The sequence below is a fragment of the Aedes albopictus genome, chromosome 2 (genome assembly GCF_035046485.1).
Source record: "Aedes albopictus strain Foshan chromosome 2, AalbF5, whole genome shotgun sequence".
NCBI lineage: Eukaryota > Metazoa > Arthropoda > Insecta > Diptera > Culicidae > Aedes > Aedes albopictus.
The window spans coordinates 33,231,897-33,257,310 of NC_085137.1; the positions used below are offsets into that span (position 1 = coordinate 33,231,897).

The window sequence follows — 25,414 nt, forward strand, 5'->3', positions numbered from 1 at the left end:
AACATTCCACGAAATTGTCCGATGATCACAATATAAAAAAGTTATATAAAAATATACATAAAAAAGTTAAACATGCTACTGGAGATAAAGACTAAAATAAAAAAAAAATGTCCTAAAAAAATTCACCATTTCAATATATGTACTCGGTCGACAAATTTCTTGGAATATTCTGAACGTAATTGGATTAGCCGGTAATAATAAAAATGTTTCTTTTCTGAAACACCCGTCCAACATGCTACCAAAAAATGAAAAAAAAAATGAAATAAACAATTTTAAAATTATTCGAAGTCGATCAATTCTTAGAAAATATGAATTCAGTCGACAGTAAGGTACACCGGGGCAAGTTGAAACGGGTGGGGCAAAATGAAACAGCGGGTTAACATGATGTTTTCTGATGATGATAAACAGTTTGATCGCCATAACACATAGTTTTTGATTCAAGCCATCATTTATCGATGGATAAATTTCCAAATTGTATTGAAATCTATTTCAAAACTTCGTGTTTCATCTTGCCCCACCCGTTTCAACTTGCCCCGGTGTATCATAATCTTCAAATAATCGGTAGGTAATTGGATCATTGGATATTCTTCCTGGATTTGAAGTTGGATGATTGATTAATTTTGGGATAGATGCAAAGAAAAACAAAGACAATTTTGGAATCACTTTTTTCTTTTTTTTTTGAATAAGTTTGTGGTCAGAAAACTAAGAACAATGATGACTCCCAATTGAACTGAAGCTGAAATTGCATCTTTCAAAATGTGCAATCCATGGAAATACGCGATACTTAAAAAATAATCAATAAATATGAAAAAAATCGAAATAAAACCTATTTGTATGGTTTTTGTAAATTGTCCCGAAGAAGTTCAATATTTAAATATTTATACTCAGTCGACAAATTTCTTCGAACAACCTGAAGATAATTGGTCAAGCTGACATCAAACATATTTTCTGAAACACCTATCCAATGCTTCTCAAAAAAAAAATCAAAATTTTAAAAACTATTCGAAGAAGATCAATATTCCAAAACATGGACTCAGTCAACCGTATTCTTTAAATAACCGAAAATTAATCGGATCATTGTATCAGATAATCACATTCTCCGAGTTGTATATCACAGAAAATTGCCTCAAAATGCAGAACCTCCTTGAAGAAAGCAATCACCCTTCATAGCACAGCACAACAAAATGTTTGATCAATAAGACGGAGACGGTCGTATCCACAGAAAGCAAATTAGACCCCGCATGTCGTCGGTGCCCCTGCTCACTATCACCGAATTCATCACTGTCTAGCGAAAGTAATTCACAAAATTGTTGGCACCTGCTGCCATTTCGAGACGAAAAAACAGGTCATTTCGTTTCCCAAAACCCAGAATGGTCCCTCCCTCTTGTGTCATTCATTGCGTATTTCAACACTTTGGAGACAAGACGCCAAGAAAACCACCAATAAATTGGTCAATCACTGACTGTGGATGAAGGCGACTGACTGACTGACTGCCTGACTCCATGGAGGGACCCCGAGCGTCTGGAGGCGACAACCGCAGCCTCCGGAATTAACTCCCTGAAGAGATGTTGGTTGGGTTAGCTGGCTCAGTGAGTAATCATCATTAGAGACCCTGAGGCGCGCGGAGTGGAACTAGTTTCGATTAATCCGGGTAATTGCACCGTAATCTCAGCTAGTCAGCTAGCTCGGTCAGGGTAGCTTCGGGCCACTCCGCGCAATCATTAGGCCCCGCACCACACCACCGTTGCGTTGTTGTTGTCGCTGTTGTTCACGATGATCCACGAAGAGTGATTACACAAATTTACGACTTCGTGCGTCAACTACTTGGCTGAGCTGGAAATTAGTGGTAGCAAACCGAATGTTCGTTCGACTGATCCCGCCATTAGTGGGGAAACTGTTTCACACACTGTAGTGGATAACGGAGGATACATTGTCGGACACGTAGGAAGCCATACAAAACCAAAAACGTAATAATAGATGGTGTTTTCAATCTAGCACAGTAAAAATTAGGAACAAAGGGATAAAAAAATAAAAATAAAAACATAAAACGAGCTCATCAATCTGTCTGTCAATCCTTGCTCCTTTTAGAGCAATCGAAGCCTCTTGAGAACTCTTCATTAAGCCTCTTGAGAACTCCTCTAGATTAATGGAAGAGACAGTATCCTCTCACATTTCTCTCCGGATAACTTTGATGAAACACTATTCCATAATTTCTACATGGTTTCTCTACAAAACCTCTTGTGAGTTTTCTTTATAGTTTGTTCTACACTGCCGAACCTGTGTACATATCGCATGGGTAACGACTGTTGATCTTGTTTTAAACCCGAATTCAGACAAAAAAAAACAAAAAAATAAAAAAAAACAAAAAAAAATAAAAAACAAAAAAATTAAAATCTTTAAAAAAACTGCAAAAATGCTGAGAAGATTGTAGAGAAAATCTAATGAGAAACAAAGTAATTAAAGTTATTACGATGATTTTTGAAAGAATGAAAAGGGAATATAGTATGGAGATTTTGGAGAAATCCTTAGAGAACTTCGAACGGATATCTATTTATTTATTTTTTGAACAGATTTCTAAGATAAATTGAGAGAAAATCTTAAAGAAAAATTCGAGAGGTAAGTAGGTAAAAGAAAATCGGATTAAGAAAACGGTGTCTTCCGCTAAGAATTTGCATCCTTTGACAGATGTATTGCAACTTAAACTGTAGGCGTAAAGACATATTCAGTGCCTTGTACTTGACTCGACTCGAAAGAGATAACCATCGCAACGATAAGCAATAGAAAATCTTTTTTAGTTTGAGGTGGTTTGTGAGGGTTATGGTAAAATTTGGAGAAGATACTGGAGAAGAGAAGCCATAGAAGCTGTAGATTAAAAATCTGACAAAATTCTGCAAAAAATCTTGAGAAAATTTTGAAAAGTATCTTAAGGTGAAACTGGATGCATTTCCTCATGTTTTTTTTTAATTTTTTATCAAATAACGAAGCAAAACTTTCAAAATCGGCTTTCATACGCATTTAGAGGAAGGATCAGGGTATCTCCTGTTTTTTTCCTGGCGAAAAATGTTTTGCGTTTTTCCAAAAATCATTTTTTAGAAAATTATAGAAAAAAAACGAAAAACATTTTCCGCTAGGAAAAAAATAGGAAATACCTTGATCTTTTCTGTAAATGTGTATGAAATTCCGATTTTGAATATAACAAAGCATTTAAATCGGTGATCAAACTATGAGGAAATGCATCCAGTTTCGCCTTAAATACCCTAGCTTCATAAATATTTTACTATTTTTTTTATGTTTGAGCATGATTCCCTTAGAGTTTCATTTTCCGAAAAGTTTTTGAAACACAAATGTTCAACACCAACTGGATTTAAACAGATAAAAAATACCTAAACCTACACCTCCCAGTCACAACACTAGAAAACGCATCGTTAGAATTTCAAATTTTCTAGAAATGAAGATTCCAAGCCAACAACTTATCTCCCCCTCATGACAGAATGGAACCAGGATAACCTCCCGTAAGTAAACAAGTAAACAACTCATGTCTCTCCTCGCTTTCCATCTTCCATCCAACACACCCACCTCAAATAATCTCGATTCTCGACTCTCCTCTCCTAAATCGTCGTCCGTCTCTGTATCTTCTACATATCTAGCTCTTCAAAAGGGTCCATCACATTGTGTCGTCGGTCGTCGTCGCTGATCCAGTAGTGTAAAGTCCTCGAACTCTCCGCCGAACGAGAACTGAGATGCATATGAGGACAAATACACACGAATAAATATAGCTGAAATGCGTAGGTCGCTACTCATGTACTTTTGTGCCCATTCGAGGTTTTTCCTCGCATTAATATCTCACTAGTCGTCGTCTTGGCTGCCCCTCAGTCTCAGACCCTTCGTCGAATCTCCTCAGCACTCCAGGCTGCTGCTGCTGGTATCTTCCAACTGGTTTCCAAAGTACCTACCGTGTCTCTCGTCTCTACCTCAGCGCATTACCATACGGTTTTGCAAGATTTTATTATTCACTCATTACACACTCAAAAACACTTCCCTCCGGGCGACATCGGAGGCGATGACGACGATGACGAGGACGCTGCTCTGAGCTGAGTCCCCCACATCCAGATGCATTAGGGTGCGGCTGTTTGTTTGAACTTGATAAAAAATAGAATTTGGGAGGTTTTCAAGATTTATAGTCGGTGTAAAATGTCTTAAATAATAAAAAAAAAAGATTTAAAGTAACCATTAAATATCCGATTTTTTGATTTTGATCTAAATATCATTTCTCGTCATCTAAAATCAAATATAACATGTTTTGTAAAGTGATTCTTTTCAATTCACGATTTTGTGAATTTTGTTTTTTTTTTATTTTTCTACTTTTTATTCTTGAACATTCCTACATATTTATATTTTTCCTGGAAGCCAATTTGGAGTACCGATTTTTCAAAACGAAATATTTCGAGATTACATGATAATTATTAAAATATTTTTTTTTTCATTGAAAATTTTTCCGTGTAATTTTAAGGAAAATAATTTCAGAGTGTATATAACTACCTTGAACTCTTGTACTATAAAAGAACAATTGAGAAAAAAATTGAAACATGTTGCGATTCAAAATAAAATAAACAACTTTTGAAAGGTGACCTAAATATATTTTTTTAATTCAAAATCAAAACGCTTTAAAAGACACCAAAAACATTTTGTCTGTCTGTCTGTCTGTCTGTCTGTCTGTCTGTCTGTCTGTCTGTCTGTCTGTCTGTCTGTCTGTCTGTCTGTCTGTCTGTCTGTCTGCCTGCCTGTCTGTCTGTCTGTCTGTCTGTCTGTCTGTCTCTGTCTGTCTCTGTCTGTCTCTGTCTGTCTGTCTCTGTCTGTCTCTGTCTGTCTCTGTCTGTCTATTTCTCAACATCTTTTAAAAAATATGCGTTACCCTAACCCTACATCCAGCACTGACGGATTACGGCGATGGAGTGGAGCATACCCGTCCTCAGCGAGTCGTCCTCGTCATCGCCTTCATCGGCTGAACCTAAGGGAAGCGCGAAAAGACGTCAGAAAACGTTGCATACATTTAGGTAACCATTGAGGATGAACAATAATCTCGGTTTGCTCGCGCGCCTATGACGACTGTCGGTGTTTCACAACGCATTCGGAGCGCTAAGAATCGCTCAATGAAACGCACTTTGGTGTGTGTTCCGTGAGCTGCTATAATTCGCTGTTTACGTTTCCAATCCCTCTGGAACGAACGTAGCTTGCTGTTGTTGGTATGATCTCATTCTTCGCACCGAAAACGGAACGATTCGGGGAGACATTTGTGATAAATCTTCCCCCTTTCCGTCGTCTTCTCCAACTCACACGACCTCATCACATACTGGATACTGGGTAAGTACTATCAGGCAGGAGTCAGGACCATGCGGGTCAGGTTTCCCTGGGTGCGGAGGCGTTGCGTTGATGTTGTTGTTGGAAGTGAGAGATTGCGATCTACTTTGCATGAAATGTGCTGTTTGACTACGTCGTATACGCTGGTTTCTGGTCGGTCCCGGGCCGGGAAGGAACATTGTGTAAGTGTGAATATTGCTTGTAAAGCGACGACAATTTGAAGGGCACTGCGGATGGGTGGTTCGGTGGGGGTGAGCAATGAGAGATTGCCATCTCGCGTAAACTTTTCAATTCAAATTGAGAAACTTTTGTTTGTTCGCTATTTTTCGAGGTTGAGTCGCTTGAAGTGTAATTTATCTGAGGTACCGGCGCAAGGAACCGACATCGCATCGCCATGGACTGGGAAGGGACACACGTGTAAGTGACACGTTTCTTCTTGTGAGCTCTAAATGGAAGAATTGTTTGCATTTATGAGGGAGTATATTCTGACGTTGAAGCAGGGCGCAGACATTTGTCTTTGTTGGTTGGTTCTGCTGGGATATGGAAATTTGGATGGATTTGAATAATTGTCATTGATCATGTTCTTTGGTAGCTTTGGATATTGTCAACGAGGATCGGAGATTTTCAGTACGACAAATTTGCAAATAAACATAACACACAAGATTGTGCAAGCATTCATGTGTATGAAATGCTATGTCAACTGAGGATTCATGGAAATCGAACAGAATTTATTCTAAAAACTGCTAGAACTTTAAAAAATAATATAAAGTTAACGTATGGGGGCTCCAGAGAGGAACAGAGATTTTCAGTACGACAGATTCGTGGAACAACATAACATGCAAGATTGTGCAAGCATACAAATGTATTAAATGCGATCTCAACTGAAGGTTCATGAGTTGTATCGAACAGAATTTATTCTAAAAACTGCTAGAATTTTCAGAAATAAAATAAAGATAAAACGTTTGCATTGCGTGGTGGCTCCAGAGAGGAGCATTCGAAAGCTGCCTAAATTTGGTAACTTAGCTCAAACGAATCTGTGAATCGACATGAGTTACGGCTTGGAAACAATGCGGAGATGAGACAGTTTGGACAAAAACAATTGTAGAACGATTTCTAGCAATCAAACACGAAATCTCAAAGTTTGACTTTTAGTTGCTTCCAATTTTCTTTCATTCATTTTCTCTCATTTTACCGGACTTCCATCCTTGTCATCATGAACAACATCGTTCATATCGTGAACTTATATGGTTGATAAATCAACAAGAAATTCAAAACGATACTCTCAAAATAACATAATTGAAATGTTACACAATTTGAAACAGTTTCAATTCAGTGGAATTCGAACAAGAAACCAACAACCAACCCGGAAGCTTAATCAAATTGCACGTCCATTAAAATCCAACCTTTCCTTCTCCAAGCAAGTATTTAAGTTTCTCCCACTCACAAACCTCCGCTGGAAATGCGTAGCACTTTCAACGTCACACAGCGACTGCAACCACTCTCCGGCATGTTTCCATTATCAAGTTAACTGGCAGTGTTATCATTTCCTCGCAATCTACCAGTGCAGTGCAATGCGCACTTTCTTGGCTCAGCCAGCAGCACATGCATGCAGGCAGAGGCAGCCAGGTAAGTGTCAGCAATAATCTGATATGGCACCTCTCGGTCACCTCTTCCACCGTACATATCTTGAAAACCTCCGGAGTGTTTTGTTTGTGTGTGCAATAGAGCCGAGGTGGGTGACTTGACTGACTGGACAGTCGAGTGATTATGGGGACGTTGGTGAAGATGGGGGGTCGGGTTGCAGGTAATACAAAGTACCGTGAGTCGGAGAGAAGTTGACCGCATTTTTTAAAAACAGTTTGAATGATTGATAAACCTGAATAATGGACCATTGCATACTGAAAGCACTTACTAAGCCCGACAATAAATTATACCAAGTTTATATCAAATTGTGTTATGATATCATAATATTTTTCTGAAACTTATTATGTTATAAACAAGATGCAGGATTATGTTAAAATAGCTTAAATTGCAACAAATACACTGGTTTGATCAAAATTATAACAAAATGTGATATAAATTTTAAGTTTGTATCAAAATTTGATACAATTTAGAAACATTATTTTCTGAATGTCAGAGACTCGAAACTAAACTATAAACAATAAGAAATCAAGCCAAATTTATAACAGAATGTGATATAATTGAGTTATACTATTTCGAAAACACCAAGAATTTATACCATAATGAGTTATAAATATCATGGTTTGTTATAATTATGTCATATTTTCTTTACAATTTTCTAGTTGAGAGCACATTGGCATTTAAGCAGTCTGAAAATGGACCCTAAAGTCTCAAATTTCCATTCCATAATTTTCAGTTGCATCTCATTCAAGTCTTACGTTCATCAATTTGGCCTGCTTTAGCTATAGTTCGAGATTTGAAATAAGTTCCACAGCGATCAACTCCCCCCAGCTTACGGTATGAACTCGGATTGCAAAACAGGCAACCACCCAACCAGCTCGAGATGAGCAAGTGTTGATAGTCTGACGGCGGCGTCGGCGACGGGGCGTTGGCTGCCGTCCGTAGTGTGGTCTTTGGCCTCTCGTCCGTCTAAATATCCGTCTGCTGAGAACCTCCATACCATACGAGCACCCCTGAAACCCGAAATGAAATGAAGTGATATTCTTCCTTCAACCGCGCGAGCGAGCACTCAACATCGCACCCTGGACCACAACTGGACAACAAATGGAAGTGACCAAACGAAGAGGGAAGTGGAAGTAGCCGTCGCTTCGTTGGACCAACACGACTATAGTTTAGGTGGTCTGGTTTCTGCGGTATCAACACAACTTCATCTGATACCGCATCACCACCGACGCCGAGGGGATAGTCTTCCACTACGGTGAACTTATCATTGCAGTTCCACCCACCAGCAAGCACCCCCGATGCCAGAGGAAAGTAATGGACTGGTTTGTAGTACAATAAGTAATTCATTTTACTATTACACCACACACACTGGGCCTTGAGGGGAAACTCCGAACGGAGGGAGTGCGATGCAGTGCAATTTCTAGAGCAGGATAAACAGTAGTTGGAATCCGATTTATTTTGAATGCAAGCAACAATGGTTCGAGTATCTTTGAGAAACAGGGTTTATCTCTTTGAGATCCCTTTATGAGATTTTGGGTAACAAAAGTGCAAATAATGCGAATAAAAAGAGTACATATCTTCTTAAGGCATGCTAGATTTTTTTAGACGTAGCTTTTTGTGGTCCCATTTTGGTTTCACCTTGAGGCCATCATCCGTCGTTTGTCACCTAAACCGAAAAATTCTGTGGAAATTCATCAAGCCGATCTAGTTCATCGAGGGTCGGTCGGCCACGGACCAGATCTTCACCATACACTGAATCCTCCATAAAAACAGAAAACCAGGTCCAACGCAGCATCTTCTGTTCGTCGACTTGAAAGCGACATATGACAGGATCCTGAAGAAATTCCTCAAAGAATATCTGAAGGAATCCATGAAGGATTCCCAGAGGTAGGAATGCCTGGAAGAATTCATAAAGGAATATTGGAAGGAATCAGTGAAAACTAGGGGAAATCTCTCAAGGAATCCTTAAAGAAATCCATTGAGGAATTCCAGAAAAAAAAACCTTCCAAAAACCTTAAGAAATTTTTGAAGGAATCTAAGGACAAATATCTGAAAGATCCAATGAAGGAATTCCTGGAAAACCCACTGACGAAATTCCGAGAGGAATCTATGAAGAAGTTCCTGCAGGAATCCCTGAAGGAACCTCAGAAGGATTGACTGCATAAATTTCTGAAGGAATCCCTGGAGAAATCAATGGAGGAATGCCGATGCTAATCGCAAAAGGAATCCTTGAAGTAATTTCTGAAAGAATCTCTGAAGAAATTCTTTAAAAAATCCGGATGAAATCCCTAAATGGATTCCAGCAGAAATCTCTAGAGGAATCCATGACAGAATTTCGCGAGACATTTTTAACCTTCGTCGTGCTTCATGGCCGTAAGCACCAACGCAGTTAATACGAGATTCAATCCCGATTTTCGAAAATGGTTCACCATAGTTGCAATGTTTACCGACTCGAAGTTACCGTTCGAAAATCGCAATGCAAGGCTTAAAAACCTTTAAACTCGTGGTGTACGATGTTTATCCTATTTTTTTTTCAAGTTGGGACAAACTTATGTCGCATTGGGTGGATTGTCGCAACAAATACAGGTTGCGACAATTTCATTATTGTTGTGCGATGGTTGAATTTTGATTCACTGGCGATGAGCATTGGATGCCTAACGCAATCCTGAAATAACCAACGAGGATTAGTGGACACTATCAGACAGCCCCACCGCTATCAGTTTTCCAGATCAAACAGAAATCGCCGCAGAATTCGCGAAGCCTCATCAGTTGGCTGTGTGCGCATCACATTGCACCCGGGATTCCTAGAGAAGCTCTTTCCCAGATCATGCCTCATTCGGTAGATCATGCCTGAAATCTCTACACAAAGTTCATTCCGAAATTCCTCCTTATTTACCGAGAGATTACAAAATTTGCCATAAAATATTTTAGTGAGATTTCAACAAAAGAGTCTCCAAGTATTGCTCCAGTATTTTTTTTGGAAGCACATAGCTCGAAACGTTCATCCAGTATTATTTTGTTTATTTAGTTCAAGGATTCCTTTAAATCGAAATTTCAATAAAGTTTCTCTAACAGAAACTCCTTCTGTGGGTCAAAATATTCGTTGAAATGACACACATTCCTACTAGAACGCGGAATTCATCCACGAATTCCTCCTGGAATTCATAAAGGAGTTCCTCAAGAAATTTCTCCAATAATCCTTCCGGGAAATAATCCGAAAACGCTTCCTGGAATTCCTCAAGAAATTATTTGAATTTCTCACAGAAATTCTTCCGGGAAATAATCCAGAAATTCTCTGGGAATTATTCCAGAAGTTCATCCGGTATTTCCTCTAAAAATTCCTGAAATTGGTACTGGAACTAATCCAGAAATTTCTACGGGAATTCTTCATAAAGTTTCGCCAGAAAATCCGCTGGGAATACCTCGAGATAGTCCAATAGGAATTTTCTCAGAATATTCTTCCAGAAATTCCACAGGGAGTTTTTCCAGAAATGCCTACGAGAAAACCTGCAAAAAATGCTCTGGGAATTTTTGTAGGAATTTCCTCGGGAAACCAGACATTATTACGGAAATTTCTCCAGAAGGTCGTCCGGCAAATCCTAAAGAAACTCCTCCACGAGGTCCTCCAGAAACTTCAACTGAAATTCCTTCGCAAATTCCATCAGCAATCCTTCCATAAATTTCTCCACGAATTCTTCTGGAAACTTTTCGAGAAATTCCACCGATTGGAAATTACTCCACACATTACTCCGGGAAACCTTCGGGAATTCCTCCAACAATTTCTTCGAAAAAGTTCTCCAGGAATTCCTTAGGGGATTCCCCCAGGAATTCCTTAGCGGATTCCTCCAAGATTTTGTTCGGGAATGCTGATAGGAATTTCATCGAGAATTTCTCCAGGAATTGCTTTGGGGATTGCTCTACAAATTGCTTCGGGGATTCCTTCAGGAATTTCTTCGGAAATACCTCCAGGAATTTCTTCGAAAATTAGTCCAGGAGTTTTTTTTTGGGATTCCTTCAGGATTTTCTTCGGCAATATCTCCAGCAATTTCTTTGGAAATATTTCCAGGAATTTCTTCGGGAATTTCCTTGGAAATTCCTCCACGAATTGCTTCGCGAATTACTCCAGGAATTGCTTCGGCGATTCTGCCAGGAAGTTCTTCGGGAAATCCTCCAGGAAATTTCCCCAGAAAAGCCTTAAGAAATTCACTCAGGGAATCCTCAGTAATTTCCTTCAATGATGATCTAAGACATTGCCACACATAACCCAAGTAACCAAAAGTTCAGATAAAAGGGTACTTTATAAGCTAAGCAGCTTGTTCGAGGTTGCTTATTAGCCTTCTAAGCAGCTTCATTTTTAAGTAATTTTGGAACTTGAAAGTTCACATAAGCATGCTGGATAGCCTTCTAAGCAGCTTCTGACAGAACTTTGACAAAATTTATGCAGAAACAAAAAAAGTGTTTTTCAGAATTGGGTTCTTTAGGGGTATTCAGATTATTGCATAATCGGGATCTCCGTCCGAAAATTAGTCGAAATCCAAAATTTCATCATTTTTGGTGACCGGGAACTATTTTTAAAATGCATTTAAATTTTGTATGGAGAAATTTTTTTGGTCGGGGTGAACTGTCACTTTATTGATTGAACTGTCATTCTATCCACGGAAATTAAAACTGTTTTGTTTATTTAACCATCAAATCAAAGGAATTGGAACGCAATAAAATCATCTAATACTCAGAAAAATGAGCTCTTTCGATTAGGCTAAAGAAAATGGCAATATTTAATTCACTAAACAACCCAATTATGTACAACCCCACCCTGTTGGTGGGTTTGTGATTCATGTCAGGAAATTGCTTCTGATAATTATATTTTCACACATGTCGCTGCTATGTAGAATTGAACTGAACCAGTTCAACTGGATCCTTCTGCGTGATAGCCTGCCGATTTACCGCTGCGCTGCTGAAGACACTTGACAAAGTCAAACTAGCTTCACTACTGAACAAATGGGCAAAACTAGCTGCCGACAGAAAATCGATTCAAGTCAGACTTTACCTGCTGTTCACTCAATCACAAGAGTAGTATCGTGGTAGAGCGTAGGGTTCTCACGCAGCGACTCTCGGTTCGAATCCGATGGGCGATCATTTTTTTTTTTGCTCAAGCCTAGTATTCATTGATTTGATAAATCCATATTTGTCTTTTATTCGTGTATGTTTTAACAGTTGTTTTCTGTAAAAGAAATAAACTTAATCTTCATTGAAACACAATGGTACTAAACTGAACTTCTTTGAACTTGAAAGTTCCGACAAAGTTCCGAGTAGCATCTTAAGCAGCTTCAAAGTTCCGCGAAGTTCAGATAAAGTTCCGAATGGAACTTTCTGGCTGATTAAGAGGCTAACAACGAGCCTTGTCGGAACTTGTGACCGAAGTTCCAGCAAGGCTCATCGTTAGCCTCTTAAGCAGCCAGAAAGTTCGAAGCAAATCCTTGAAGAATTCTTGAAGCAATTCCTGGAGGAATTCCCAAAGCAATTCCTGGAAGAATTTCCGAGGTAATTCCTGGTGGAATTCCTGGAGGAATTTGCGAAAAAAATTCCTGGAGGAATTCCCGAAGAATTTCGTGAAGGAATCTAATTTTTGAAGGAATTACCAGAGGAATTCCCGATGAAATTCCAGGAGGAATCTTCCCGAAGAAATCTCCGAAGGAATTCCCGAAAAAAAATCCTGGAGAAATATTCGAATAAATTCTTGGAGGAATTTCTGAAGAAACTTCTGGAGGAATTCCCGAAGGAATTCCTGGAGTGATTTTCTAACACATTTCTGGAAGAAATCCCTAAAGGAATTCCTGGTGGAGTCCCCGAAGCAATTCCTGGAAGAATCCCCGAATAAATTCCTTGGGGAATCCCCGAAAGAATTTCTGGAAGAACCTCCGAAGAAATTCCTGGAGCAATCCTCGAAGAAATTCATGGAGGAATTACCGAAAAGACACCATTTTTCTAGGTGATCAGAATCCTGAATTGAATTTTCTGATAAAAATATAAAGCTAGGGTACCCCTTTGGTCCCGAGACTATAAAAACATAAAAAAACGAAAATAACTGCATTTTTTGCACTCCAGCACAGTTAAATTATAATTTAATAGCTTTCAACAAAAATAAAAGAAGTTTAAAATCGGTCAACTGGTTCAAAAGTTATGTAAGGGTATGTGTGCCATCACGCTACCATATTCATCCTATTCGAAAACAAGCGCTTACGGCTCCGGTTGATTCCGTTCTTTTTGTTTTCGTGGGTGCTCACTTCTAACAAAAAATACAAAAATAAAAAATAAAACAAGACAAACAGCGCTTCATCTGTTGTTCTTCGTAGGATGAAAATGGGAGCCACATGCTTAATAAGGGAACCAATACTCTATTTTGAAAATCTTTTGTTTTTAAAACCTTGATTTTGGGTCCACCCTACCTGAAAATTGGTCACCCTAATGACGAAATTAAAAATAAGGGTCTAATTATTTTCGATGAACTACAAACCCACCAAGTTTCACGACCAATCGAAGTTGCACTATATCGTTTTCCTATGGAATGGATGATATATAGTCAAGATCTGGATATATATGTAATTAAATAGTCAATATTTACTAGCTCACTAGCGACACCTGGCGGAAAAAAAAAATCTATCTGAACTTAACAGAAAAGGCTTTGACTTTCCTAACAACTTTGCTAAGGACACCAATTTTTAACAAGTCAGAATCATGAGATATGGAATAACAAATTTGGTGTTAAAATGGACCCCTGATTTATATGGACTTGGATATATCCGAAATGGACCAATAATTAAGGCTGCTTGTAGAGGGTTAACAAATAAATTCTAATATCTTATATTTTCAAATTTGTTCCAGCGCCATCTGTTCGAAGTATTTATAATCAATAAGTACATTACCAGACTAATGTTGGCCAGATAAAAGTATTTGCAAGAAATCAACATTTTCTAGGGCTGAGATAGTGTCAAAGGTACAACAGCACCTAAAGCATTTGAAGAGGCGTTTGCTAACTAGAGATCATTTTAATAGAAGATTTACATTCGTATGAACATCTCTGCCGACAACACCAACTTCAGTTTTTATGCATGGGAAAGGGATCAGGAAAGCAACTATTGTTGAATTGCTTTGACATCCATGTAGGGTATGTGTGCCATCAGTAATCCCATGCTCCCATATTCATCCTATTCGAAAACAAGCGATTACGGCACCGATTGATTCCGTTCTTTTTGTTTTCATGGGTGCTCACTTCTAATAAAAAAATACAAAAATAAGAAACAAAACAAACAGCGTTTCAATCCTTTGTTTTTCGTAGGATGAAAATGGGAGCCACATGCCTAATAAGGAAACCAATACCCTAGATATGGATTGTAAAAAGAAGCAAAACCATGTGCATAAGTAGCATTAAGTTCAGTTCAGTCTTCATCTGACGGAGATGATCAAGTGGTTCTGTAGCTTCCCGAGCAGGACAAAGTTACTGAAGAATAACAAACTCAGGTATGGAAAACCGAATAGTTACAACCTAAATGAGGTATTAAGAAGCCATGCATAAGAGGTCAAATACCTAAATTATAAGTGATGTGTATTCTATGCATAACACGCGAATAATGACATCAGGTATAATAATCGGCGATTTTTCCATACAAATAGTGATTTTTACAAAATTAAATTATACCTCAAGCAGTCCTCAAAACCCAACTAATAACTCGTTGAGGTATCTTATCAATAACTACAAAATACCAAAATAAGTTATTTTCAATACCTGGACAACAACCAATACCTTGTCTTGGTATGATATCTCACTTTGATATGCTCCAGTTATGTGTCAGTTATTGATTCTTGCTCTGGTTGGAGAAAAGGATAACCCAGCTAGCGAATCGGGAGTCGTGGGTTTGATTCCCACTGGAGCACGTGGATTTCTTTTCGCAGTTTAATTTGTTCAACAAAGACGTGTTTCTGTTGTGTACACTGTACATGGATGTCAAAGCATTTAATGAACAATTTCTCTGACGCTTGGTGGATAAGTGTTATTAAAACGATGCACAATACCTCTGATAAAGGCGGTATTAATTACACTGCATTTCCACGCATAATTTGCCTATGTAGATAGAACATTCTAAAGGATGTACCACATTTCGCGAATAAGATATTTTTAAATTCCTTTTTCATACGTTTTAACCCTTCAGTACGCGCGCTGTTGTAAAAAGTACAAAAAACCAAAAAACCTCGATCGTCGCTCGTCGTGAACTGAAAGGTTAACAATCTTTCTCCACTCTGAATTTCTATTTTGCTTGAATGAAATCCATTCCATACAACGTATCAAAGAGTTTGACTCCTGAAATCTACGGCAAAAAACGTCCCCATCCGTAACATCCCGATCATTCCGCGCATTGCAGCTCAATGTTCATAAATCGTCTACAAAGAACTTATGATTTGATAGCGCGCACGACAAAAAAAATCCGGACAATGTCAATGTGTGCTTTTTCAATACATGTCATGTCATCATATCGTACATATTTCTGAAGGAAGGTAGTTTTTTTCCTCCATCTGTGATCGTTGATGTTTGACTGACAGCTCTCGTTCATCGCTCGCTCGTCGACAGCATGTTTGTCGCGCCCATTACTTTTCTTCCTTACTTAGCTGGTTCTGTGCCTCCATCGCCATATGTTCAACGAGCCACCATTCCAGCGTGCGTGTGGTCTTTGCTAAGTGATACTACAATTTCTTTTAGGGAAATTTGAAGAAAAGAAATGCGGCATCACATCAAGTTCAAAATCATTTCGTTTGGGCTAAATCACCCCAATAGCTTCAAGCCTCAACTTGCAGTATTGAATCGAAATCGAAGCTGACTCAGTTCAATTGGGGGACACAATTTGACGCCGCCGTGAATTATGTCAACGCAATTGACCTACAATCCACGCGAGGCCCTTTCCTCCATTTTGCCATGCCCTTTTCACACATCATTAAATTCCCGGAGTGCGTTCCAAACGACTGACCAACCGACCGACCAACGACAACGATGTCAGAAGTCATTTAATTGGTCGTAGAATACCACTAGGCTTCTCCCTAGAGCAAGGCTACTGCTGCTGCTGCTCAGTTTGATCACTTCTGACAGGCTGCCAATTGCACTCCCGCCCGCGTTGACATTTGTCGTGATTAATTTAAATCTAATTAAGACATACCCCCCTCCAACCCTCCGGCGCGGCGCGCAGCTCCGTGACAACCCAAAATCAACTGGAGCAATCACCGATTTCGTCATCTCAGCTCAGCCCCAATCTGCTCTCCACCTTGTGATGTGATTGATAATGGTGGTGTTTAGAGTTCGTTCGATGTCGCCGCCACAATTGAGCGCAATTATGCGACTTTCACGAAAGTTGACAAATTTGATGGCTCTTTCATAACCCACCCCAGGGCGAACCACTTCCCACCCGGCTTGCTTGCGCCAATTGATTGATGAGTGCGGTGATAAAGCCGTTGCAAATCCCGCATCATACTCACCGCCGCCGCGCATGGTTGCCCACCATTCCGCGAACGACGACGAAAAGAATGATTATTATAAATTTCCATTTCGCTGGCGGCGACATTTCCTGCTCCAGTCCTATAAGACGTTCACCGTCGTGGAGAGGTGCGTTCGTTCATAGAGATTAAGCCTCGCTTTCATTGACTCCGTGATGATCGAGGTGCCAGATATTCGACGCGCGGGAAACGGCCACGAGTGCGACTCATTTATCATTTCTTGGAGATCGTCGTCGTCGTTGTTGCCGTTGTTGTCGAGCACCTACCTAATGCTGCAAGTACCTACTCACTGATTACGGTGGAAAATGGAATTTGAATGACAATTGCTTGCCATGTACGAGAGCCTAGAAATGGAACCGCCGATGGCGAAAAGTACACACTGAAATGAGCTATTTTTCTGGGTAAAATGACACACTGCACTGCTCGTAAGCCATTATTGTGTCGTCGATTGTTTTGGGCTGATCGCAGAGACGTGTGTGCGATTAGGTGCAGATTTGGTGTTACGCAAGATCTAATTCTCTTGAAGCGCGTTAAGGAAATGGTTTCATTTTCGTGAAGATAGTTATGCAAGATTTGTCTGATTTGACATGATGTTTAGAAACATTGCAGAAATGCTGTAGTTATCCAAGAAGTACCTGCAAAACATTCAATTCAGATGAAGAACATAAACTTTAAATGCATTTTTAAAACGATATAGCATCAACATTACGAAAAATCAATATTGAATAATCGATATCATTGGGGGGTCTCCAGTTAGCCTAACGGTTAAGGCTATGGATCGCCAATCCGGAGACGGCGGGTTCGATTCTCGTTCGGGTCAAGAAAACTTTCTCGACTCCCTGTATCATTATACTTGCAACACAATGTACAAATTCATGCAAATAAAGCCCTTCAATTAATAACTGTGGAAGTGCTCTAAGAACACTAAGTTGAAGAGAATCTTGACAAAATTCAAATACAGCTATTTGGACAAGATTAAATAGCTGTATTTGAATTTTGTCAAGACTGGAAGAGCCATTTTCAAGCTAAAATCTATCACAGTCGAATCCAAAATAAGCATGCTTCGACCCCGTAATGCATTATAGCATCTGAGCCTGTCGCACACATTTGTATGGGAAGTTTTTATCTACTGACAGTATAACATCACACGACACCAGCTGAAATAAAATATCATTATATCGGTTGGTGAAGATATACTACAAAGTATATGGAAATGGCGACCGTGACAGTAACATATAATGGCGACCGTAACAAGATATATGAAAAATCATAATCGCTACAGTTGTAACAAAATAACCTCCCATGGTAATAACATTTTTACTCAGCACCAGTGGCGTAGCAAGGATATTTGGGGCTCGCACGCTGTTTTCTAATAAACTTATCATTTGGAGCCTTAAATATTGATCTTGAAGGAGTAGTGAATGCGGAAAAGTTGTTTGGCATATTAGAATCCTTGTATCACTAATGTGATTCATCCACCACCAAAGCGAAGCCAATTGACGTCTAAGTAAGTTGGGGGTTTTTAACTTTATTAACGAGATTTTCAACCCTGGACAAGTTCATCTCGATTTACGTTCTGTTATTATATAATCTTCCTAATGCGATAAGCCCTTTTAGGTTGGGATGCATAGTCGATGTTTCTTTTAAATTTGTTTAATTTGTTTAAGGGCTTTCGAATTACCGATTTTAGTACGGAACTTCTTGGCGTGTAAAAATACCCCTTTTTATATTGAGGACTGTATCAGAAATCTATATAAATAAAAATGGAATGGTGTTTGTATGTCACGAATAGGCTCGTAAACGGGCCAACGGATCTACACCATTCTTTCAGTATTTCATTCGTGCAGGGTTCCGACGTGTTCGTACGAAAAAATAATTGGGAAAATCGAACGGGAACGTACTGAAATCGAGAAAGTTCGAAATTCCGTTTTGCGGAGTATTTTTCTATAGAGCTGCATGTCAAAAAACACAGTAGGCAGACAGTACGACGTTTGCCGGGACAGCTAGTTAAAAATAAATGTTAAAACTCTCTATCTCGAAGTATGGTTGGTCTTTTTATTTCGGTTCTTCTATCAAATCTTCACAATGTAGTTAAGTTTATAACAGTCTGAAGAAATTTGGAAAATGTTTGCCGCAAATGCACATTGGTCGGGTTCCATACCATAGGGGCGCATACCAGCTTTTGTATTTCAATGACATTTTCATCGCCAAAGTGGCCTAAGTAATAAAATTGAAAAATGAACCATTCGAAAAAAGTAAAATAATAATATTTTGAGAATGGAATATATGAAAGCTTGTTGTTGGACTGTTTGAATGCACGTATGGTGCAAAATTAATGTGTCACAAAATTTTTCAAATTTCCATATATTGTACCTTAGGATTTTTGATGATTTTGAAGCTAAAAAACGGTTCGTGTCGTCACGTGTCGCCGAAAAGTACATCTTAACCGTTATGTGTTCGACAAACTTTTTGCTTTTTTCTACACCGTGCTTTTCAAATGGGCGTTGGGTACCCGGGTACCCTGTCGGCCACATAAGGGTTAAACATCATGCTTAGGGCTGCACAAAAACGTTTGAATATTTTGCAGAAATTTGCAGTTTTTCAAATTAGAGCTATTTAGAAAAGTCATGTGTTTTCATATATTTTACGTTATTTTTCCATTTTTGGCTGAAATAAAATTTATCTTCCAACATTTTTTACACGTTTTGAACAAACTTGATAGGATTTGATCGAAAGTTGATCATTTACTTAAATTCAAATTGATTTTCTATCAAAAAACGCAAAAAATGTGGGGTTTACTGATTTTTATCATTTTGGAAATTATTGAGGTTACGTGGTTTTTGAATACTCCTTTTTAAACACTTAAAATACTATATAACATATCTAGTCAACCTATAACTTCGATTAAACACATAAAAAAAGTTTTGGCCGAACTTTATTTTTTCCGACCATTGTGAAATGTTCAGCTTATTGAACGCAGTGGCTTAATTTCCTTAAAAAATATTGAAAATATGGTTCAACGAGTATACCACACAAAATAACAATCTGTACAAAATGCTATTATTTTATTTTTAACGTTTCAATAATTTGTAGCAGAAAAAAAGTGCAGGGGAGGAAATCTGGAAAATAATAATTATTATTTGCAGCTATGTATACATAAAATATCACTTAATACCGACTTTTAAAATTCTTAGTTTGGATAGAAAAAACCCCAACATTTAGAAAATGGTCTATCCCAAAAACAGCTACTTTGTGGTCGAACTTTGACGCTCTGTTTCGAATATCTCCAGAGGTTGTAAAATTCCGTTCTCTGGAAAAACTACTTCAATAAATTTAAATCCATGCCCAATTGAAAAAAGGCGAATTTTCAATTTAAAGTATTTTTAATTTGCGTAATCGTTCTTTGAAGACGCATAAAAAAAAGTTCCTCAAAAATGGCCTTTTTTAATTTTTAAGAATTGCGTTAAAATGCAAAAGAAATTTTTCTTGAAAAAATAAGAAAAAAATACTTACTCTGCCTTTCTTTTTTTTTTTCAAACCAACATTTATATAGAGGATCTTATGTTTTTTGGGCAGTTTTGTTCACTTCGTCATGAGGGTTTTTTTGAAACTTTTTGAGCTCAGAGTTGGTCTCAAATCCTTCCCAACCAAGCTGAGCCACATGTCTAAATTTGTAGAATTTGGCCCACAAAACGCCCCCCCATGCCAGTAATACCCTTCGTCACCCTAGTATCTCCAAAAATAATAAAAAAAACTACACCGTGTTCAACCAGAGAATGCACAGACTGAACGATCACTAACATGAGACAACGGACGACACACGAAACACCCAGTGGTCCAGGGGAGAATTTTCCGTTTGACGAAAAGTTTTTATCGACTGGAGCGGGAATTGAGCCCACACTCCGAGGCTAACGAAACGGTCAGACGACTGACGCCGATAACCACACGGCCACGAAGCCCACAAAGATATGTTTATTTCGAACTTTTAAGGCAAAACTGGAAGCATTTCTTCATTTTTTCAGTTTTTGACTTTTTTAAAAATAACGAAGCGATATTTTAAAAAACGGTTTTTGTACACATGTAGAGGATGGATCAATTTATCCTTTGAATTTTTTTTCGTGTTGAAAAAGTTTTCCGTTTTTTGAAAAACCATTTTTTTTTGTTAAATTCCTTTCCAAAATGATTTCTGCAAAAATGAAAAACATTTTCCACTACGAAAAAAAATTAAGAAGATACCTTGATCCATTCTCTAGATGTGTACGAAAACCGATTTTAAAAATATTGCTTCGTTATTTAATAAAAAACAAAAACCAAATAGTGAGGAAATGCTTCCAGTTTCGCCTTAAGGCTGTTGTGAATATTTTCAGATAATTTCCTATACACTGCTTTTTACCTAACGTTAATTCTACACTAAAAGAACCGTCTGATTCATAATAGTATTATTATTATTAAATTTATTTTCCAAAATTTTCAAATGATATAATTGCTCATAGCACAAATATGGGTCAATTGCATTAAAATAGCTTTCTTGAACTGACTGATTAGAAGTTGTGGCATAGTGACCCTTAACCCTCTAATACCCAACCCCGCCTTTAGACGGGGTATAGTTTGAGCATTTTTGAAATTTATGTTTCGTGGAAAATCAAAATTTTTATATTTTTGGCTGATATTTAGAACTGTTCTGTACATCTCAAAATAATTTTTGGTGTCTTTTAAATCGTATTTACATTTTTCAAAAATCATTGAAAAATTGATGTTCTAGTCCCCTTTCAGAAATCTTTGATTTTTTTGTACTGAATCGCTACAATTAACATATTTTAAAATTTTCCCATATCATAATATCACAGTAAAATAGTTTAAGGGAGTCGAATACTCTCTTACATTATTTTCCTTAAAATTACACGGAAAATCAAATTTTCCATGAAAAAAAAAATAAAAATTCCAATATTTCAACAATAATTGTAAAATCTTAAAATGTTTAAGTCTCAAAAAATCCGCATCCCAAATAGGCTTCCAGGGAAAATATAAAAGTGTAGAGATGTTCAAAAAAAAATTAGAAAAATCAAAAACCGAAATTCGCAAAATCGAGAATTAAAAAGAATCATCTTCAAAAACATGTTTAAATCGATTTTAAAAGACGAAAAGTGATATTTAGATCTAAATCAAAAATTTGGGTATTAGAGCGTAATTGTGCAAAGACTATACTAGCAAAAACACAAAGTAAGTTATTTTTTAAGTTTATTTTTTAATATTCATAGTCACAATCTGCAAAACCAACTATTATACACTGCTAGTATTTGTAAGTATTCAGAAATCCTGAAATTGAGGTTTTTTGGTGTTCTAATGCGATTTTAATTGATAGTTTTTGACTTATTCAACATTGAATTCGTGTACCTGTAAACAAATTTCCAAGAGAAATCATAAGTAAGCCCTGATATTAACCTGACAATTTTGTTAGAGACCCTTAAGTTTCTAGTGATCCAGGCCTTTTCATTTTTTTGTAATAATCACAATTTATTTTTCAACTGTGGATTTTCACACTTCTAATTTTTGTGAGAGTATTAATAGTACTACACACGTGCAATGACGAAAGTTGGCCTTGATTTGCAAAAATTTATGGCAGTAACTGTCAAATTTAATCAGCTGCTCTTCGAAAACATCAATAGTCATGAAATAGGGAATTATTTAAAAAGTTCATTTTAACCCTCGGACGATCGCGCTGTTGTATTTTGTACAACACGTTGAAAAAATCTCGCTTTTTGCACTCAGTCTGGAATATTTTAGAATTTTCTAAAACTCTGGGAAGCACGGTGATAGCAGTTTATTCGCATGAAATGACATATAGATATTCTTTTTTTATAAAGTTGAATTGCAATTGTTTAAAACTCGTTGAGACAGATGAGATTCTCCAAAGTTTTTTTTTATTATTACGTATTTTTTAATTTTTTTTTTTTTTTTATGTGCGGCGTTTTTATTTTCTTTTCTCTTCAAAATTTACAACTCTGGGTGACTGATTCTAAGTTAAGTCATTCATGATCAGAAATGGTTTTTTTCCGGCGGTTTCTTGTGTTTTTGGCCACGTTAATAAAAACGTTATAACGTTAAACCGCATTGACATTTAAGGTAAAAATTTCAAACCGTCGTTTAGCAAAAAACAAAAGTTTCAAAATGTCTATTGATTATTTTTATCATTTTTTTAAATTTCGTTTCAAATATGCTTTAGCCAAATCTTCATAAGATTTGGTTCATTATTCACGTAGATCCAGACCTTTATAAGTGATATTTTGTATGAAAAATCGGAAAACAATATCTTGTGAGTTTGCTGAACTAGGTATGAAAGGGAGGACTGGAAAATAAATATCTCGGCGTTAGGACGGATATTCACAAAATAAATATGTAGTGCAATTTGTCAAAAAGTTCAAAAGAAAAGATAAGTTTTTTGGAAAAGTTTTTTAAACCCAAAAAATCTGAATTACAGAATTGAAAATTTCGCAAAAAAACATGACAGAGTCTGAGAAACTACTTAAAGAATTTTTGAATGCAGTTTCTAGAATTATTTAGAAACAATAAAATCTTCATAAATCCAGAAAATGTTCAAAGGATTACGTTTTTTTTAAACTTTTGAACATTCTTGCTACATTGTGACATTTTCTTGTATGCTATTTTCATACATGACAACAATGGGAGTTCATGGCAAAATCATAATATTTTGTTTTCGCTGAACTTTTATATAATTAATCTGTGAAATTGTTCGAGAAGTGTCCAGAAAAATGCGAATCAAGTTACCCAAAATATAAGATCCTCTTTAATGTAGTATTTAGAGAGGTTCTAGCTGTACTTGTGACTTCAATTTGAAAATAAAATCAGACATAATTTCTGAAAAAAATCTGGTTAAAAATTTAAAAGAATTTACAAACGATTTACAGAGGGAGTGTTTCCCCATGCCAAATTTGGAAAACACGGATTGATTTTTGTTTATTTTTTAGAGAAACAATTCAATTTCCGAATCCAAATTTTTGGATTTTAGTGAATATTTTCAAGGAAAACGTTGAGTACCAAATGGTTTGATTGAATTGTACAGGAAGAGCTTTCTAGTACAATTTCTTAGTGTTGCCATAAGCACGTTCCGTGAAATAGTGAATTGCATGCTATTGGATTTTTTAGGGAAAAGGAAGAGGACTAAGGGAATTCTATTTTTGCATCTCTAGCAGAATCCCTGGAATTGAACAATTTACTCCAGTATCACCAAGTCATCAATCGTTCGTTAGATCTTTTTCTTCTTCTTTGTGGCTCTAAAAAACTCTGATGGCTGGCTCTGAAAGCTTTTTGTGGAATGATTTTGAACACCCAGAAAGAGTTATCAGAACTGTTCCAGTACTAGAAAAAGCAGATTAAGGTAGTAAAAAAGTGGATAACCGACAAATTGCAATCTTCCAGAAGTGCTAGTCGAAATACGCGTATCTGATAAGCAAAACAGGGCGGAATTAAAAGGTACAATCTTATTACACTCATTCGAAGAGGGTATTCTGCTTCGAAAAGTCGGTACAAGATAGAAAAGCTAGTGTCTACACACCGTTGATAGAATGCACCCATCCTTTGCTATATATTGCATTGCTATAGTTTCATATTCTTGTTAATAAAACATGTATAAAACTCAAGAAGAAAGACAACATGTGCATGCAATTCTCTATAAAAAGAAATAGAAATGATAATTTAAATAATTTTTTTTTGTTTTTTGTTGGTTCAAGTTTTAGTTGACTTTGTTTCAATTTAGAAGGACATTTGAATTTTCTGATAAAATTTCTATCTTTTGTTGAACAATGGAAATTCAACAAAGTTCTATTCGTGTTTGAAAAAATCAGATTGTGTCAGGCTGAGAATATTTTGGATTATTTTTTGCAATATCCTGCGAATTCCTGAAACAATTACTGCACTGTCATGTTAAGTTCTCCTTTCTAATATAGGAGTTTTGAAGGTATTCAACTTTTTTCTAGTTATTTTCAGTCAAATCAAGAGATGAAGCTTTCATTTTGTGTTCAAGAAGTTTTTTTTTCAAAAATCATCACTATAATCTCAGTTCTGTTGTAGTTTCCTAATGAATATCATTGAATTTTTTTTTAGATGTTTATGATATTCCAAATATCTCATGGATTTCAAGAGATAAATAATTTTAGAAAAATACAGGTGATAGAAATAATGAAGCAGCCTTTTAACTTTCAAAAAATATTTTCAACTTGCAGTAACTATTCGTAAAAATTTCAATTTTTCACTGCAATTTTATCAATTAGTTGTCTATCTTCTTCTTTTTCTTTTTCTTCTTTTTGACGTATCGTCCACACTGGGACAAAGCCAGCTTTTCAGCTTAGTGCTCCATGAGCTCTTCCACAGTTATTAAATGAGAGCTTTCTCTGCAAATGACCATTTCGCATGTGTAGCCCAAGGATGTCAAGAAAATTTCCTTAACGAAAAGTTTCTAGACGAGACCGACCGGGAATCGAACCCGTCACTTCCAGCTTGGTCTTGCTGGATACCCACGTCTTTCCAGCTGTGGCTATATAGGTCCCTATGTATGGCTTGTATTGTAAATGTATTTTATTTTAACATTTGTAGGGCTCCATGTGTCACATTTGAATTAATTGATTTTCAACAAACTTTGCTTTGTTTAAAACTGCATGATGTTTTAAATTTTATTTTGCCAGAAAATGCTCCTGAGATGCTCTCAAGAAGGATACTAAATAGTAGTGCATTCTACATATACTTCTATCTTTCAATAAACAATCTACTATAGATAAAATCCATTAACTGTCTATTCTGTGAACATGACTGTCGGTTGTTTTATCAACGTATCCTACTTCAAAATACAAACCCCGTCCAT

The 25,414-nt window shown here is 37.0% G+C and overlaps 1 protein-coding gene across 2 annotated transcripts in view; it reads right to left on the reverse strand.

Annotated features, from left to right (window-relative positions):
• Positions 1 to 25,414, reverse strand: part of LOC109621731 (ras-interacting protein RIP3) — a 1,021,901-nt gene that overhangs the window by 485,385 nt on the left and 511,102 nt on the right. The window lies entirely within an intron of this gene.